This window comes from Cryptotermes secundus, unplaced genomic scaffold (genome assembly GCF_002891405.2).
Source record: "Cryptotermes secundus unplaced genomic scaffold, Csec_1.0 scaffold33, whole genome shotgun sequence".
NCBI lineage: Eukaryota > Metazoa > Arthropoda > Insecta > Blattodea > Kalotermitidae > Cryptotermes > Cryptotermes secundus.
The window spans coordinates 1,574,537-1,591,397 of NW_019727088.1; the positions used below are offsets into that span (position 1 = coordinate 1,574,537).

General features: G+C 41.6%; 1 protein-coding gene across 1 annotated transcript in view; it reads right to left on the bottom strand.

Moving 5' to 3' along the window:
* Nucleotides 1-16,861, bottom strand: part of LOC111864288 (RING finger protein 17) — a 145,090-nt gene that overhangs the window by 83,052 nt on the left and 45,177 nt on the right. The window lies entirely within an intron of this gene.

Sequence of the window (16,861 nt, forward strand, 5' to 3'; positions counted from 1 at the left end):
ACAACGCAAATGTTTCCAACCTGTTGAATTTCATCCCTGAAGTATAGCAACATTATCTGTGGGTTTCTAGGCCGTCTTCCTAAGATTCCTAAAATCTGACGAAAATATTTCCCTTTCTGAAGAAAGCAGTCTTCTGGGATTTGGCACCGTGTATTTGGCAGACTGTGTCTGCTTTTACCGGTTCTCACGGTCTCTTCGCTTGCAGATTTCTTATATTTTTTCTTCTACCCTGAAGATGGAGGTGATACGTTCCCCGAAACGTCGGTTAACACCACATATACACGGTGCCAAATCCCAGAAGACTGCTTTCTTCATAGTCACCGCCGTGAAAGCCTCAAATCTTACATTTCCCTTTCTCTTAACAACGCAACACATCAACCCGACACACATACACAAACACAATACTTGACTGATGACGAAAACAATTCCGAATCCGCGTGTAACAAATTCAATCCCTCAACGATTTAATCAGATCTCACACTTTGAGAATGTGCCTAACTTCATACAGAGGCAGATTTAAAACTAACGAATGATTTTCAAGAATTTTTGAACAACCCACATGTCACACCACTTCATCTCTATAAAATGTTTTCGGTTGGACCCTCTGCTACATATTCTTGCCCAACTTCATTCCACGACTGACGATCATTTTGGAAGAAAATTGATCAGTGCTGATCTCGGGCTGTTCCGGTATATGCTGATCGACCTGCCTGTTAGCTTCAACACGTTTCAATACATGGCATTCCCGAACTTGTCCACCCTCCTCTTCATCTTTCTACTCATTCATGAACATTCTTTTGGCTCACGCAGTTACAAGCAGACTGTAATTATTAATTAAATCCATCTATTTCAATAATCTCTGACTACAAAAAACGAATCAATGTTACACGAGGTAAGGTAAAGGTAAAATTGTCCCTGCGCTTAACTAATTATGCACTACGCCATGAAGGCGTATAGATCCGCCTCGGCACTAATCGGAGGTGAGCGGTCAGCTTCACGCCCTGGCCGCTTTACCACCGGGCAAAGAGCCGCCGCTGCCTGTTGGATAGGAAGGTGGGTGGGTCCAAGAGCCGGTCTGGACGACGTGGAGAGGAGAAAAATCCTACTCATACCATGAATCGAACTCCGATCCCTCGGCCGTCCAGCTAGTAGCCAGTCGTTATACATACTGCGCTATCCCGGCTCCTTCAAAGATTGTTTTTCATTGTATATTCTATTAATTAAGCTGCCACGATAAACGCGTCACGACATTATCACTACTCAAAAGACGACAAAATCCGGTAAGGTACAACCGCGACAAGGTTCATATTTTGGATGTGACGTTCTCACAGCGGTTACTATGAGTACCATTTTCCGGGATGAGAGGCCGTGTAATCCAGTACAAGTTCAACAACATTTCGGGGAGGCGTACTGCCTCCATCTCCAGGAACGATCGAAGCAAGCAGGAAGCTATGCTTCCGTGAACCTGTACCGGGCTACACGGCGTCGCATCTCAGAAGATAGTACTCTTCAAGGTTCATACCGTTTATGTCATATTTTTCTGCACTTCCAACATCACTTCTCGGGTAAACTAAAATTCCCTTTACTTTTTTACTTTCTCTCGCACTAAAACACAACTGTATGTGGTGTTTTATAAGGAAGTAACATGGTGGACGAAATTACTCAATAGGGGTTTCATAATTTGCATTGTTCACGAAAACTCTACTAAGACGATCAAATGAAAAAAATGGGCAAAACATGAGAATGCAAATGGGAAGACGAGAAATGTATATGAAATATAAGTTGAAAAGGGAGGAGACCACTTAGACAAACAGGGTGTGGGGATGTGCACTGGATTCGACCAGCTGAACACGGGGTCCAGTTGTGAGTTCTTTTGATCACCATCATGAACTTTCGGGTTATATAAAAGGCAAGGAATTTCTTAACCAGCTAGTTATTATCAACTTCCGTGGATGTATACATACTATACCAATAAATCTACGACGTATAAAATAAATCCTTAAGCCAAATGCATGTTCTATAACGTACAGTCATCTCACCTACATTCCCCCTTTTAAGTAGGGGAACATCATGTTAAAATCAAATATCTATAACTATCAGTTGCGGCACCTGATGCAAAGTAAAGTCAAGCTGTCCCTGTAACATGCCGTGAAGGCCCATAGGGTTGTCAGTCGTTCGGGGTCCCACATTATCTAGACAATCGATTCAAAGATGGCGGTAAGGTTGTCAGCCTTACGCGCCGGCCGCGCTTTACTCCCCAGGAAAATTATTTAATTAATTCCTGGTACTCATTTCTGTTAGAGGCTGAGTCTACCCCATGGCCATAGTGCGGCTGGAAGGATTATGTCAATTGAAAAAAAATCCAATGACCTCATCGGGATTTGAACCTGCGACCTTCGGCTTGTAGCATAGTGCCTCAACCAACAATGCAAAGGCGATTTTAAATTATTTTTCTGTTAAAATAAAATTGCCTGTGACATCCCTATCAGTAAAGTGGCCGGCTAGAGCGGAGGGGCTGCATTCGATTCGCGCCGAGGCATGTACGTATATTCTTCCTCCTTATATGTACGTCCAGAATAGATCTGACAGTCACCGAGCAGCATCTCTTACGAATATCCGGGGATCGTTTCCTGAAGGTAAGAAGGTAAAAATAAGTTTCTTACGAAATGTCACAAAGGGCCTCCGACATTGACGGATTCTCTGGACAAACAAGCTAAGCTAAAGACTGGGAACAACAGTAACAAATCCAAACCTGTTTCAAGAGGAATATAACAGGAGACTGAATTCGGGTAATGCTTGTTACCATTCAGTGCACAACCTCTTTTGTCTTCTCGTCTGCTGTCTAAAAGCATAAAAATTAGAATACACAAAACTATAATTTCGTCCGTGGCTCTGTATGGGTGCGAAACTTGGTCTCTGACATAACGGGAGGAACACAGACTGAGGGTGTTTAAGAACAGGGTACTGAGATTATTTGAACCGAAAAGAGATGAAGTGACAGGAGGTTGAAGATAACTGTATGAGGAGCTTCATAACGTGTACTCTTCTCCAAGTATAATTAGAATGATCAAGTCAAGGAGGATGAAATGGACGAATGGCGGAAGAGAAATGTATATAGGATATTGGTGGGAAAGCCAGAAGGAAAGAGACCACTAGAAAGACTAAGATGTAGGTGGGTGAACAATGTTAAACTGGATCTTGGAGAGACAGGATAGGGTGGTATGGAGTGGATCCATCTGGCTCAGGATAGGGACCAGTGGAAGGCTCTTGTGAACACGGTAATCAACCTCCGGGATTCATAAAATGCTGGGAAATCCTTGAGTAGCTGCACAATTTGCGGCTTTTGAAGAAGGGCTCAGCTCCATGAAGTTAGTTAAGTTTAGTTACTTAGTTAAGATGACATAAATGCAGCAGTTTCATATATCTGCAGGAGGGTGCTCTGAGTTCAGGGAGGTCACATGTCATTAACTACTGTTTTCCAAAAACACTGTCACAAAACACAGGAGAATAAACACTGTTAATTCATATCAGAATTCCGCTCTGTGCGATATTCTGCATTGGTGTAAAAATGGGGTTGTTGGGTATGTGAACAAACACAGAATAAGGCCCAATGACGATGAGGCAGACAGCAGCTCATATGCTGTTACAAAACGTGAGCACATATGTGCAATAAGCACTAATTAGCTCACAAAATCTGTGTATCTGCTTAGGTGCTGTCATCTGCAGAGAAAAGCGAAAATGGCACGTGCTCTTCAATGAAGATTCAATTTTCACAGATTGTGTTCTTCCGGGCTTTGGCACCGCGAAGTCTAGCAGTGGTTACCAACGTTCGAGAGGAAACAGCTGCCTTAATCTTTAGCATGAATTTTCAGTTTTTTGCAGTTTATTTTAGAACTGTTACCTGAAATTACAGGGTGTCAAATGTATGTTGATTAGTGGATACTCATTGAAAAGAATGTGGAATGAAGCGACTGTGGCCAATCGAAGTGCTATCACGGAATATGCTTGGAAGAAAAGAACAAAACCAAGAAACACCTCATCTAGGATAACCGGTGTTCCAGCCGAGATCTGAAATGAACACCTATCGAATATAAGCCTGATGCGCTACCGCTACACAAACCTGCTCGCTGCTTTCAGGTGTTACTCACATTCCTCAACAAGCGACCCACTTCCATTTCTTTGAAGCTAGATGGCAATGCATGTTATACACGATGCAGTTCTGTCGGATGAAGCTAGATGGCAATGCATGTTATACACGATGCAGTTCTGTCGGATAAAACTAGATGGCAATGCTTGCTAGAAAGAAGCCATACTTACTGTCATTCTTACATACGCACGAATAAAAGCTGCAAAATGTATGGTACAACCACGTAAAGTATGTGCAATACGTAGCAGATCCACAGCCACTCGAAACAAGCCCACAGCCGACACGCAGTGAAGATGTAGACGGGAGTGGAAGCATAGCTCCATTATTCTTAACCTCAGCACTAGATGGAGGTGAGCGGTCGGCTTCAACCCGCGCTTCGCCGGTAAACAACCCATGGTACCCATTTTATAGGAAGCTGGGTGGGCCCCATAGGCGGTCTGGACGTTATGGAGAAGAGAAAAATCTCTGCCAGAAATCAAACACCAACTTCTCGGACGTGCAGCTCGTAGCTTTGCCGCCATACCGACTGAGCCATCTCGGCTCTCCTATTGTGGCAATGAATTGTGTACAAACAGAATTACGGCTTGATACAGTTACATCAACGTGGCACTACAGAACACCTGACTAGGGGCTCACACGGATTCAATTTATCTGTAAAGACAAATTTCAGCGTGTCTCCCGGACATAGACGGTCTGCGGAACTGTTCTCAGTAAAATCCGAATCCTCATGAAATTTTATGTGACATAAATATCAACGTTTATAAGGCAACTGCTGCGATGTCGTTTAGTTTCCGAGTTCTCCAAAAATAAGACGGAAATAAGATGTTCCAGGAAGTACCGATCTTCATCATCTTATAACATTTCCACTTATTTCCATTTATCAAATTAATGTGAGGAACACGGGCACTCTTAGACGCTTCACTGTCCTCACGATTTCATCTTTATGACAGAAACAGTTGCAATAATAGCTTGTAAATATAATTTCAAGGTCATTAGCTGTATTTAGTAAAAAGTGCCAGTTCATGTACACAAGGAAACTGAAATGAACAGCAGAGAGAAATATGCATCAATTTCTGTGTAGTGTGCAAAGGGGCAGTGAGTTCTGACAGCAATACAAACTGTGTGTTCAGACAGGTTTGCGAAGAAACATATGAGCAGAAATCCGAGCGTGTATGAGAGCTTTTGTATAGCACTGCGTGATCGTGTTCCTTTTTGTGCAGAAGAATGGTCTTAAAGTCCTTGAAACACGGAAACGCCTTTCATTTTCAGAAGCATTACGGAACCTTTCATCCTCGGCACGCGAACAGATGTCTTTAGATCTACATTTTCTTGACCTCGGCACTACCTGGAGGTGTGGTCAGCTTCACGACCCGGCCGCTCTACCCCCGGGGAAGGGACCCCTGGTACCCACTGGATAAGAGGCTGAGTGAGCCCCCGAGCCGGTCTGGACGACGCTGAGAAAATTCTTGACCCTACGGGACTCGACCTCCGACCCCTCCGTCGTCCAGCCCGTAACCAGTCGCTATTCCAACTACGCTATCCATTCTCCGATACGCCTTCATGGCGTAGTGCTTAATTCGTTAAGTACAGGGACAACTTTACCGTTTTACAAGAACAGAACTGGAGCGTCCTGCACAGGGCAAGGCCGTACGCTGTTCCTGATGACGATAAAATGGAAGCAAACACGACAGGCAAACAACGGGCGACAAGCGGAAAGCGTATTTATGTGTGTACTTATTCTTGGCTTACTTAATGACATTTTCAATGCCTCAGATTATATGGTGTTGAATGGTAGGATATTAGCTGAGTAATGGATTAGGAAAACAACGTGGAACGAAGCGACCGTGACCGAATTTAAGGTAGAATCCGAAGACTGAGGAAAACCACGAACAATTTCAGTCAGCATAGCAAATTTCCGAGCTCAGATTTGAAACGGGGCTCTCTCGAATACAAAGGCGTGCTAATAACCTGATCGCTATGTGAGGATTAGTTAACACTGAACCATCTTCTATGTTACACATGAAAACCATGCCTTTGCTTCAAAACGGGAATTTAACTTCGCAATTTATAACAGTGCTTCTTTTTTGATCCGTCTTACTGGAAATTTAACTTAAACTTTAAACTGCATTCTTCTTGTACACGAAATCCAGTAATACTTGAAGCGACAATGCCATTTTTCCTGTCCGATATTTTGATGTCAATTCTGTCCTTCATTAAAGTCTTCTTCAAATTCACAATGAAAAACCTTATATCATCTATTAAAATCTTCACTCCGCGAATTTTCTTCATGAGTGAAGTGTCAGAATACACGAGTCATGTTGCAGCATAACACACTTCATAACCAACAGTCAGTCATTGTCCAAATGGATTAAAAACACTGAAGCTAATAGTCTCCAATGCAGAAATGAGGACATTTTTGGGGCCTGCCACCAATTCGACTTCTTTACGTTACTTCCCTCGATTTATAAGGACCGACTGGGTTACAGTATCCTTGATATCTGTGTGCCTGCCTATTATTATTATTACTATTATTATTAGAGGGGGTGGGTTTCCCCATGCACTTAGACCAGTTATTGGGTCCATTGTGCGTCCCCCTTTAATTTCTACTGTCCCCATACCCTACCGGTACTGGTGCGTACTATCAGCCCCGTTCAGCCAACGAGGTCGGCCGTCGGTACCTGATATTTCCCCCATCTACCAGAGGCGTTGGAAACTACTTGGGCGGGAAATTGTTGGCTAATTTCGCTCAGAGGTCTTCTAGAGACATGAGGTTCTTTTACGTGCCGTAAATCTACGACACGGGACCCACGGCTTAAAGTCCCTCCCGGAGGACTTGTTCCCTGAATTTTTCCGCCCCTTTAAAAATTCCACGACCTCCGCCGGGTTTGAACCCGCGTACCTTGAGTTATGAGATGGGAACGTTAATCCTAGACTACGGAGGCCGCTGTGTGCCTGCCTAAGTCCCCCGAATAATATGTGATATCTGATGAGACCTCATATGAACACAATGTCTGAGAGGCCACTTAACCCGTGCATTTTGTAGCTTATGGCCTTTACTTCAAAAATAAAAAACAGCCGGCAGTATCATAACGCCCGTGTGTATATCCAGTCTCTGAACTTTTCAGAATTTAAGAATTTTCATGAAAATATAACATCGTTCTATTATAGACAAACACATCTGCAGTTTTCAGGTGTGTTCGCAATCCTGCAAAGCGCCTACTAATTCCTTTCGTCCGTCTGTGTGCATAAATGATTCGAGGTACACTGAAGGGATTTTCATGAAATATCATACTGGTGAGTTCCAATACAATTCGTCGAATTTCCAGTTCATGTTACAATCACAACAATAATGGATATTCCCATATTTTTAACTGAAACGGTAAAGTATTTGTGCTTAATTACGCATTACGCAATGAGAGCGTATGAGGAAGAGGAGGTATAACTCCACATATTCTCAACTTGGGCACTAGTTTGGGGTGAAAAGTCAGCTTCTGGCACTGGTTACTATACCGCAGGGAGAAGGCTCTCGGTACCCATCTGATGGCAGGCTGGTTGAGCCCCACAGCGTGTCCGAACTTTGCGGTGGCAAGAAAAAATCTCTGCCATTCCCAGGAATCGAACCTCGATCGTCCAGCCCGCAGCCTACTCACAACGGCGATTATAAAGAAATGATCGAAAATGTATGGCCGGCGTATGTACTTGGCGATCACCCTATGCCTATCGAATCTGATCCAGAACCACTGAAGCATACACAGACTCGCCTTTTTCTTTGGCACTTAAGTGCGGGTACATGTAAGGCAACTTCGATTTCAGGAACAAATCGTACGCGTCACAAGGACAATCAGTTGCCTTTCTCCAGTCAGCCAGTTGAAGGCCAATTAGAATGTCCTAAGCGCCAATACTAACATAAGTTCCACATCGCTCTGATAACGTAACGAGTACGTCGATTATATCTCTTCCGCATTAATTGGGCATCGTAACAACACAACACACGACAAGGAGTTCAGTTCAGAGCTCAACTCATAAAGCATATTTTTCTGTTACAGGCATTTATAGTCCTATAGACCTCTCCTCATCATCATACTCAGGTGAAGAATTTACTGGCGAGCGAGACGTGATCTGCATTTACAGTTGGTGAGCCACCGTGGTCATCATCCATTCTGTGGTGACCTCTGCGTGACCATCAACATTTCTCGTCTCTACGTCAATCTGTAGGATATAACCTCACAAGTAGATCCTAAGGGGTTCTGACAACGGAGAATAACACTCAGAACTACTGGGTTTTTGGACTTCGTCCATCATTCGGTATTCTAGAAACTAGAGAATTTAACGTTTCGAGGTAAGTGACTGAGGTTAGCTCTTTCTACGGGACCCAAGAGAGTAGGTCTCCCCCCCCCCACTTGAGGACGGAAACAGATCCAGTTTCCGAAACGTTGTGTTCTCTAGTTTTTAGAATACCGGGCGACGGACAAAGTCTAAAATTCCAGTAATTCTAAGCATAACCTCACATTTTCGCATCGTGGCCATGCTTGTAATTGTAAACTTGCGAACGAAGTATCATACATGATGTACAAGTACATTTACGGCCTATTGTCGCACCAAATATCACACAAGAATCTCCAACACCATCAAACCAGACACCACAGGAAATGTCCACACGGCTGCAATGCTGTCATTTCGCGTTTTATAACATACGAGTATATGCCAATAAAAAATAAAAACTACATATTTTTAGAAGATATATTACCGTATATAATTTTCTGACCTTAAATTAAACTGTGATATCGTCGAGCGAGCGTCACAGTTCGTGCGACAGTCACAGCAAAAAGTTTTAAAAAATTCAAACTTGGGACGGTATCAAATGGCATAACGTACCATCCCAAGGTTCGAGAAAATCGGTCAACTGGTTCACAAGTCCGCTTCCTGCGCTTGTAAAAAGGAAAGCGGGCTAAAACTAGGGTCTACGTAGTTTAACATGAGGCAATGCCGGGATCATGACTGCCGAGATGTAGTTTAGTTCGGCCAAGTGGAAGCTAAAGCACATTTAAAGAGACGGCAACCACCTCGTCAAGTTCCTACTTTACACGGCCGTGACTATGAAAAGTATGATCTTCCGTACGGTGTGGTACGCGTTCACTGACGTTCGTCCTAAACGTGAGTAATTTCTACCAGAGTGCGTAACATCACGTCCTAGAAAATAACATTCTTCCTACTGTACAATATGATCCTTCCTACTCACGCCTAAGCCGATTCTGTTTCGATCGCACGTTTTACGTTTTTTGGAAAGGATTACGAAAATTTGTTCCCAAATGGGAAGACTGGGATTAAATGTGTTAATTTCATCTAATTCATCCGAATGTTCAAAATTCGGGTCTAACATCAAAGAATATACACAGTATCTCCGTTATAAAAATAACTGCTCAATGACATTTAGGAAAGTCAAATCTGTTTATTCTGAGAACAATTAAAACCGTAGGCTACATACACATGTACAAGCTGTGGGTAAAATTCCGTGTTACTGAACGACAAACTACTGGCACACGTAATTACCACAACGCGTTAACGAGGTACAGGAAGACTTCTTAAATTAGGAAGTAAATACGAGGTTTCATTTCACTATGCGATACTACGTCTGTTCACATCATTAAGCAACCTCCCACTACAGAGCCACAAGTAATTAAATTGAATGCAAGCACCTAATATGACAGAGCTGAAAGAGATATATTTTGTTCACACCCAATGTTTTCGTACAAAAGAATGAAAATGAAAGCGTGAAACCAACTACACAGTCAAATATGCAATTAGATTGTCTCTGAACTTAATAACATCTTACGGTTATTAAGGAACTGGTTTTCTCTAGAGCAAAAGGAAAACAGTTTTATGTTAAATTTTTGTTATCAATTGAATTACATAACTGTTCATCGTCAGGAACATGGTATTATTCAAAACCAAATATTAGACGCCTATGTAGCGAATGATAAAACCAAGTGGTGGTCGTGGTGGTAGTAACAGCAGCAGCGCATTAATAGGTGCATCAGCTGGTTACGCTTATCATGCCTACATACCGTTAAAAGTATAACATTATATTGCTAAGTTCAGATAAAATATATGTGAATCTAAAGGGTTCTGATGATGGTGTGCAACATTCAGAATTATTGGGTTTTCGGACTTCCTCCGACGTCCGGTATTCTAGAAGCTAGAAAACACAACATTTCGGAAACTGGATCTGTTGTGATTTTTCTTAGTTATTTAGAATCCGGGACGATGGACAAAGTCCGAAAACCCAGCATATTTGTGACTTGTTTTGGGGTTTGCTTTATAGCAGCCATGTCCAACGCGTCTATCGCGGGACGATATTTGGTCGATCTCATAGGCCTACAAGGAAAGTATACCTGAAAAGTATGTAAATTAACTTGCAATATAATATGATTATATTCAGATTTTGAAGGGAAAATACATATTAGCCATTCCTATTTTTCTGTTCTTATGCAGCTTACGTGAAAATTGCTTTACACTTGTGTTACGTGAACTGCGGGGAACTCCCTACTCTATCCTTATCACGTGAACTCTTATTTCCTCACTCGTCGTCAGCCGCATGTGTTCTGATGCAAGAGTGATCGACAGAACGTGTGGTTCACTTCCGTTCCCTCCCATCAGTCAACTGTGAATCCCCGTACGTTGAACTAACAAGTGAGACGTATTATTATATTAGCTGTTAGTGGAGAAAAATAAGAAAGAGATCATAGCTGCTATTCAAGATCTTCAATTGTCAAGAAACACCACTGTGCGGCGAATAGAAACGATGTGTGGAAACATAACTGAACAGTTGCTGAAAGATGTTTCCAATTGTGTTGCTTTCTCCCTCCAACTGGATGAATCTACAGACATAGCCAGTTACTAGGTGTTTTTACAACAAACATCATGTGTCGTGTTATTTTTACCAATATTTTTGCTTAAAGCGAGGTACGACGATAGGAGGGGGTGGTAGATCACTGGCAGTTTTGACACCAAAAAGTCGATCATAACCTGTTCGAAGTTGGACATGTCTGCTCTATAGCATTACTTGTCCCCTTTCAGCTTAGGTTGGCATACTTAGGTATGATGTTTTTGTTTTGACATGTTCGATTGAACCATATATTTGCATTGGTTCTTAGTAGTTTCCTTTTCGTATTGATGTATTGATTTACCAGTTTATCTTGTCTAGCTTCAATGAATTTGATTTGTTTCAATCTGGTCCGACACACTAACAATATCATGAAAAGTTAAACAGTTCCGTCTAGTGTGACTGGTGAACATTTTTCTTATTTCAATTATCTATGCCCTAACATGTTTCGGTCTTCAGAGACCATCATCAGAGGGACACCTTTACATCAATACAGTTGGAAGTCTCCCATTTTCCGATTATTTCTCTCGGGCTGTCACTCAACACAATCACTAATTCACTGACACATGCACTGTAGAGTGTAAAGAAACGGAAGAACACGCAGTGTTGCTAACTGATAATCTTTCAATGTAGCCTACAATCTATTAGAGTTTTCATTATTTTGTTCACCCCCTGTATATTTTCCAAATACCATATTAGCGAACGTTCGTCTGAAAACTTAACCTATATTTACTGAAGATAAAAATATTTTTGTTTTACTGCCTTATGTGTCCTAAACTGAACTCTCATGACGACTGGAATGTGTAACGCACAAGTCTGACGTTTATTCATTATTTATTTTTACTTATTTAACAACGATGTCAGAAGATCTCACTAGAACCCCGAATGGTAGGGCGACTACTGAAGAATAAAGCGGAAATGGTGTGGAAAGAAGCGTTCGAGGGGTAATTTGAGGTACTATCTTGGCATTTTGCAGGGTCTAAGGACAACCATGAAACCCACCAGTCATGATAGCAGACTTCCGTGTCGAGATTTGAACCCGGAACCTCCGCATACGAAAGGATGCTATACATTCGACCACGACACTGGTCCGCCATTCTTGAAGAAATAATTATAAACATATAATTTTTATATCGTATGTTCTTCAGTAGACATACACGATATTGAAAACGTTTCCAAGCAGAAGTAGTAGACCCTAATAGGATGTAGGCCTGCATTTCACGTCACACATAAACTTCTTGTACAATGAGCCGGTTTTGACAAAATCATCTAAAAATGAAGTATGTATGATACGGACCAAAACCAAATTCACTCGACACTTTTAGTATGAACCACCACACCAAATTTAATCGAAATTCCACCCACAGTTTAGAAAATCAAACACAGGCAGCCGGACGGAGAGACACGACCTCAGTCCCAGGTATCAACTTTCTGCATTCCAGGGCAATAAAACCAATGGAACAGCAGTCATTTCCTGAAGATGTCTGTTACGTCACAGACCGCATAACGATAGATGTAGTAACCCGACAAGACTTTTCCTACGTCTGGGGAAGCGAGAAAGGCGAACACAGGGAATGGCAGTAGCGCATTACCACACGTGTGCAGCGATTTAGAAAAGCATACCTACTACAAGTTCATATCCTCTGTACAGATGTCTTATGCGTTCCCTGCACGAACGACAGACATAAGCACATATTGGGAGCGAGAATGCCACAAAGTATTTAGGAACAGAGAAATCTAGGTGGCCACAACGTGCTGGGCATGCAGCTAAGATACAGACAATGGCCGCACAATTAATTCTGGCGAAGAAACGGAAAAGCCTGCTGGAAACACAACATTAAAGTGAACCTTGCGGATACTGGTGCTGAGGACGACAATCCGTTTTAATATTACTCATTTAAACCTGTCTCGGACGAGGTTTCTTTTTTCATTCATATTCCCAGAATGCAATTCTGTACGCATTTTCCATCTCTTTCATGTGTGCTACATGCCAAGCCCATATCATCCTCCTTGCATTAAGACTAATGCATTCACCAATTTAAATTACAACACTTACTTATTTAACAAAATATAAATAGTGACCCACTGTTATCATTTGGCTTGAAGTAGGGCGAATGCGCAAAAACAAATTTTCTCTCAGTGCTACAGCTTGTTCTGGTGTCTAGTAGATTTCAAATCTTGCATCACGATCTTCCTGGCTGTGATGCAGATGTGGGAATTTGTAATACACCCACACAAAGAAACAGAAATACCATATTCAAAGATACAATGAATGAAAGCAGATGACCTAAGATAACAATATACAGAATGTCCGGATGAAAGGTATCCAAAATAAAATCATTGTATCTCAGAAATAATTTATTATACACATTAATGGGAAATACCATTACAAAGGGAAACTATCAAAATGTTTTTCTGAGTATATAACTTTCTCAGTAAATTTAAATGTGGGCTCCCTTGATGGAACGACAAATATCCATACTTGAAGCATGTTTGGTGTTAAATCTGGCGACCTAGAAAGCCAAGCGATTGGTCCACCTCTGCCAATTCATATCCCAGCCATCTCTCTGTCCAGCTGATTCCTAACATGGTGGCAAAAATGTGGCGGCGTATGCGCGTAGGCCGGTATGAAAGAAAACGTTCAAAGTTTTCTTATCCGATGACATAAACCGGATACGTGTACGACAATTTGTTTCCGAGATCTACTTTTTTTTTATTTTGGATACCTTTCAAAGAGTAAGGGAAACACCGAGATGAAGCAGAGGGGATTTCGAGGCCGGTACTGGGGTACAATAAGAACAAATAAGTACTATAGGTAAGGTAAAAGGTAAAGCTGTCCCTGTGCTTAACTAATTAAGCACTACACCATGAAGGCGTATGGGGGAATGGATGAATAGATCAACATTTTCTTGACCTTGGATAAATACTACAGGGCTAAGTGTAAATCTTTCAGACGATGGAAACAACGAACATGAATTTAGTTTTGGACACTGTCGTCTTGAGTTTCCTTTTTTTTTTTAAGCACAAAGTTTCAGAAACTGCATCTGTTTTTATCCCTATGTGTAGGGGTGTGAACGTTCCTACTTATTTGGACCCACCCAATAATAGACTAGCTCTTTCTAACGGGCCCAACTAAGTAGGAATCAACAATCAAGTTCCTTCCGTCAAATGTGACACTTTTATAAGTTTTCCACCTCGTCACCACCTGCCTTACATGTTTCGGCTCACCACGGAGCCATCATCAGAGGCATTTATAGTAGAAAAAGAAATCACCAACACACAAAACTTCACTTTGTTAAAAATAGCCACGTTCCAGTTAATTAAAATAATTACAATAGTTAAAATTGCCGAGAGTGTCGGTTCACTAAAGGTTTTCCACACACCACGGTAGCTTTCTTATTTAATTCGTCGTTAATTCTGTAAAAATTATGTTTCGTTATTTGAAGTAAGAATTCTTAAAATTCCTAGAATTCTTTCCCGCTTGGCCCAGTCTTTTTTCTTCGGGATGTTGTTGACGTGTGTTGCCTGTCGGTTGTTGATGTTGCTTGTCTGTGTGTTGCGATGCTTGTGTGCTTCACACAAGCACATGCACACAAGCATCGCAACACACAGACAAGCAACATCAACAACCGACAGACAACACACGTCAACAACATCCCGAAGAAAAAAGACTGGGCCAAGCGGGAAAGAATTCTAGGAATTTTAAGAATTCTTACTTCAAATAACGAAACATAATTTTTACAGAATTAACGACGAATTAAATAAGAAAGCTACCGTGGTGTGTGGAAAACCTTTAGTGAACCGACACTCTCGGCAATTTTAACTATTGTAATTATTTTAATTAACTGGAACGTGGCTATTTTTAACAAAGTGAAGTTTTGTGTGTTGGTGATTTCTTTTTCTACTATAAATGCCTCTGATGATGGCTCCGTGGTGAGCCGAAACATGTAAGGCAGGTGGTGACGAGGTGGAAAACTTATAAAAGTGTCACATTTGACGGAAGGAACTTGATTGTTAATTTGTTAGTGTGACGGACCAGAATGAAAGACCTTAAACTTAAGTAGGAATCTTTTCTACCTTGCAACTGACGACGGATACGGATCCAGTTTCCGAAATACCGCGTTTGGAAAAGCCAAAGGTGTTTATTAAATACTACACAATAATCTCACAGAACAGGTAACTGAACAAACCATTTCCATATACAAATTACCGTATTTACGCATGTATAGGCCGCAGCACAATTTTCAGACAGAAATTATAGAAAAAATAATTTTCTTGGAATATTATTTCAGGAGTAGAACACCCTGTATCACTAATTATGAATACAATTTTTTTTAAATGAAGTGTGATTTCGAATATTTCGAATATAAGCCGCACTCCAGTTTTCCTCTTGAATTTTTGGCAAAAAATTTGCGGCCTATACATGCGTAAATACGGTAATTTCAAGAACCACACGAGGCAAGCAAACAACAAAACTTGTAGTTTGGAATCCTCAGAAAAGAGAAACTTTTAACATCAAATTTTAAAACTGTACGGAAAGGTTAAAGGTATGAGTAATCACCTAGCTACTGTACACAAGCGAAGTCGGTGACATCTGAATCAACGAGTTTCTTGTACGTAACACAGAAATGCCGAGGGTATTAGAGTTTCACCATGTCTACTCAACACTTGTGACACTTCCCACTCGAAAGTCAACATATCACGGTTCAGCGTAATAAATTTTAACCATGTACACTCGCATATTTAACAACACACCGTTTCTCCACAGTCACAAGCAATTAAGAAAACACGGGCAAATATTCCTCAAACTTCTAGCAACGTGTTTCCCAAAAGTTACGGAAACCTTGTTTCTTAGAGAGAACGGAATACGAGAAACTTCATTTACGCGTTTTATCCTGTTACCTCCACTACGTGTCCACCTTTCTTCTTCCAGGTACTTGACCTAATCTTCCCTGCGTTTCACGTTTCATAAAATATTTCATTTCTGAAAGAAAAGGATGATAGCGTAAAAGCAGATTTCGAACAGGCACTGTATTAAATAGGGCGTAGCACATCAATAAAACGAAAACAACACCGCCCATATATACAATACTGATATATACGCGGAAAGAAACCATGATTACACAGTTTCTCTCTGGAGCCACCCTTAACAATCAGCGTGCTCCCAAATTATTTGGGAGCTATGCTCTAGGATGGAGAGCGCAGGAGCTTCTCACTGGTCGGTATAACGAATTTTATTTCTGGGAGGCAGTTTTGTCCTGGATAACCTATCTCTGCAGTTTAGGTCTCCTTGAACAACCACCTACTCAAGATAACCTCCGCCTTTCAAGGAACTTAGTTTATAACCACTGTTTACAACAGCTCTCAACTGGATCCTATTCTGAACCAGTTCAATTCACTCATCACCTTCACAATCTCATTATCATCCTTCCTTATTCAATTGCCGCAAAATATATCAGGAGAAGAGCCCTCTGCTACTTCCCGTATCACTCTGCTGCTCTTACCAGAACCCCCTGCTTCATGATCAACGACGCCCGACTGCCGATTTCTGTAAACTACTTCTGCGTGTTCTATCCCTTGGTGGGGTTAAGAAAACGAATCACATGATCCAAATAAAACGCAGACACCATTCTTTGGCACATTAACCTACAGGTCGCTCGAACACCATGCGCCTCTGTTATATAGCTCGTGGTTCAAGACGTGCAAAAGTGGCGGTATAGAGACTGGCTATGGCATGGACAACTCAGGGGTCGGAGTTCAAGACTCGGTAGGGTCAAGAGTTTTCTTTTCTCCACGTCGTCCAGACCGGCTCTGAGGCCTATCCAGCCTCC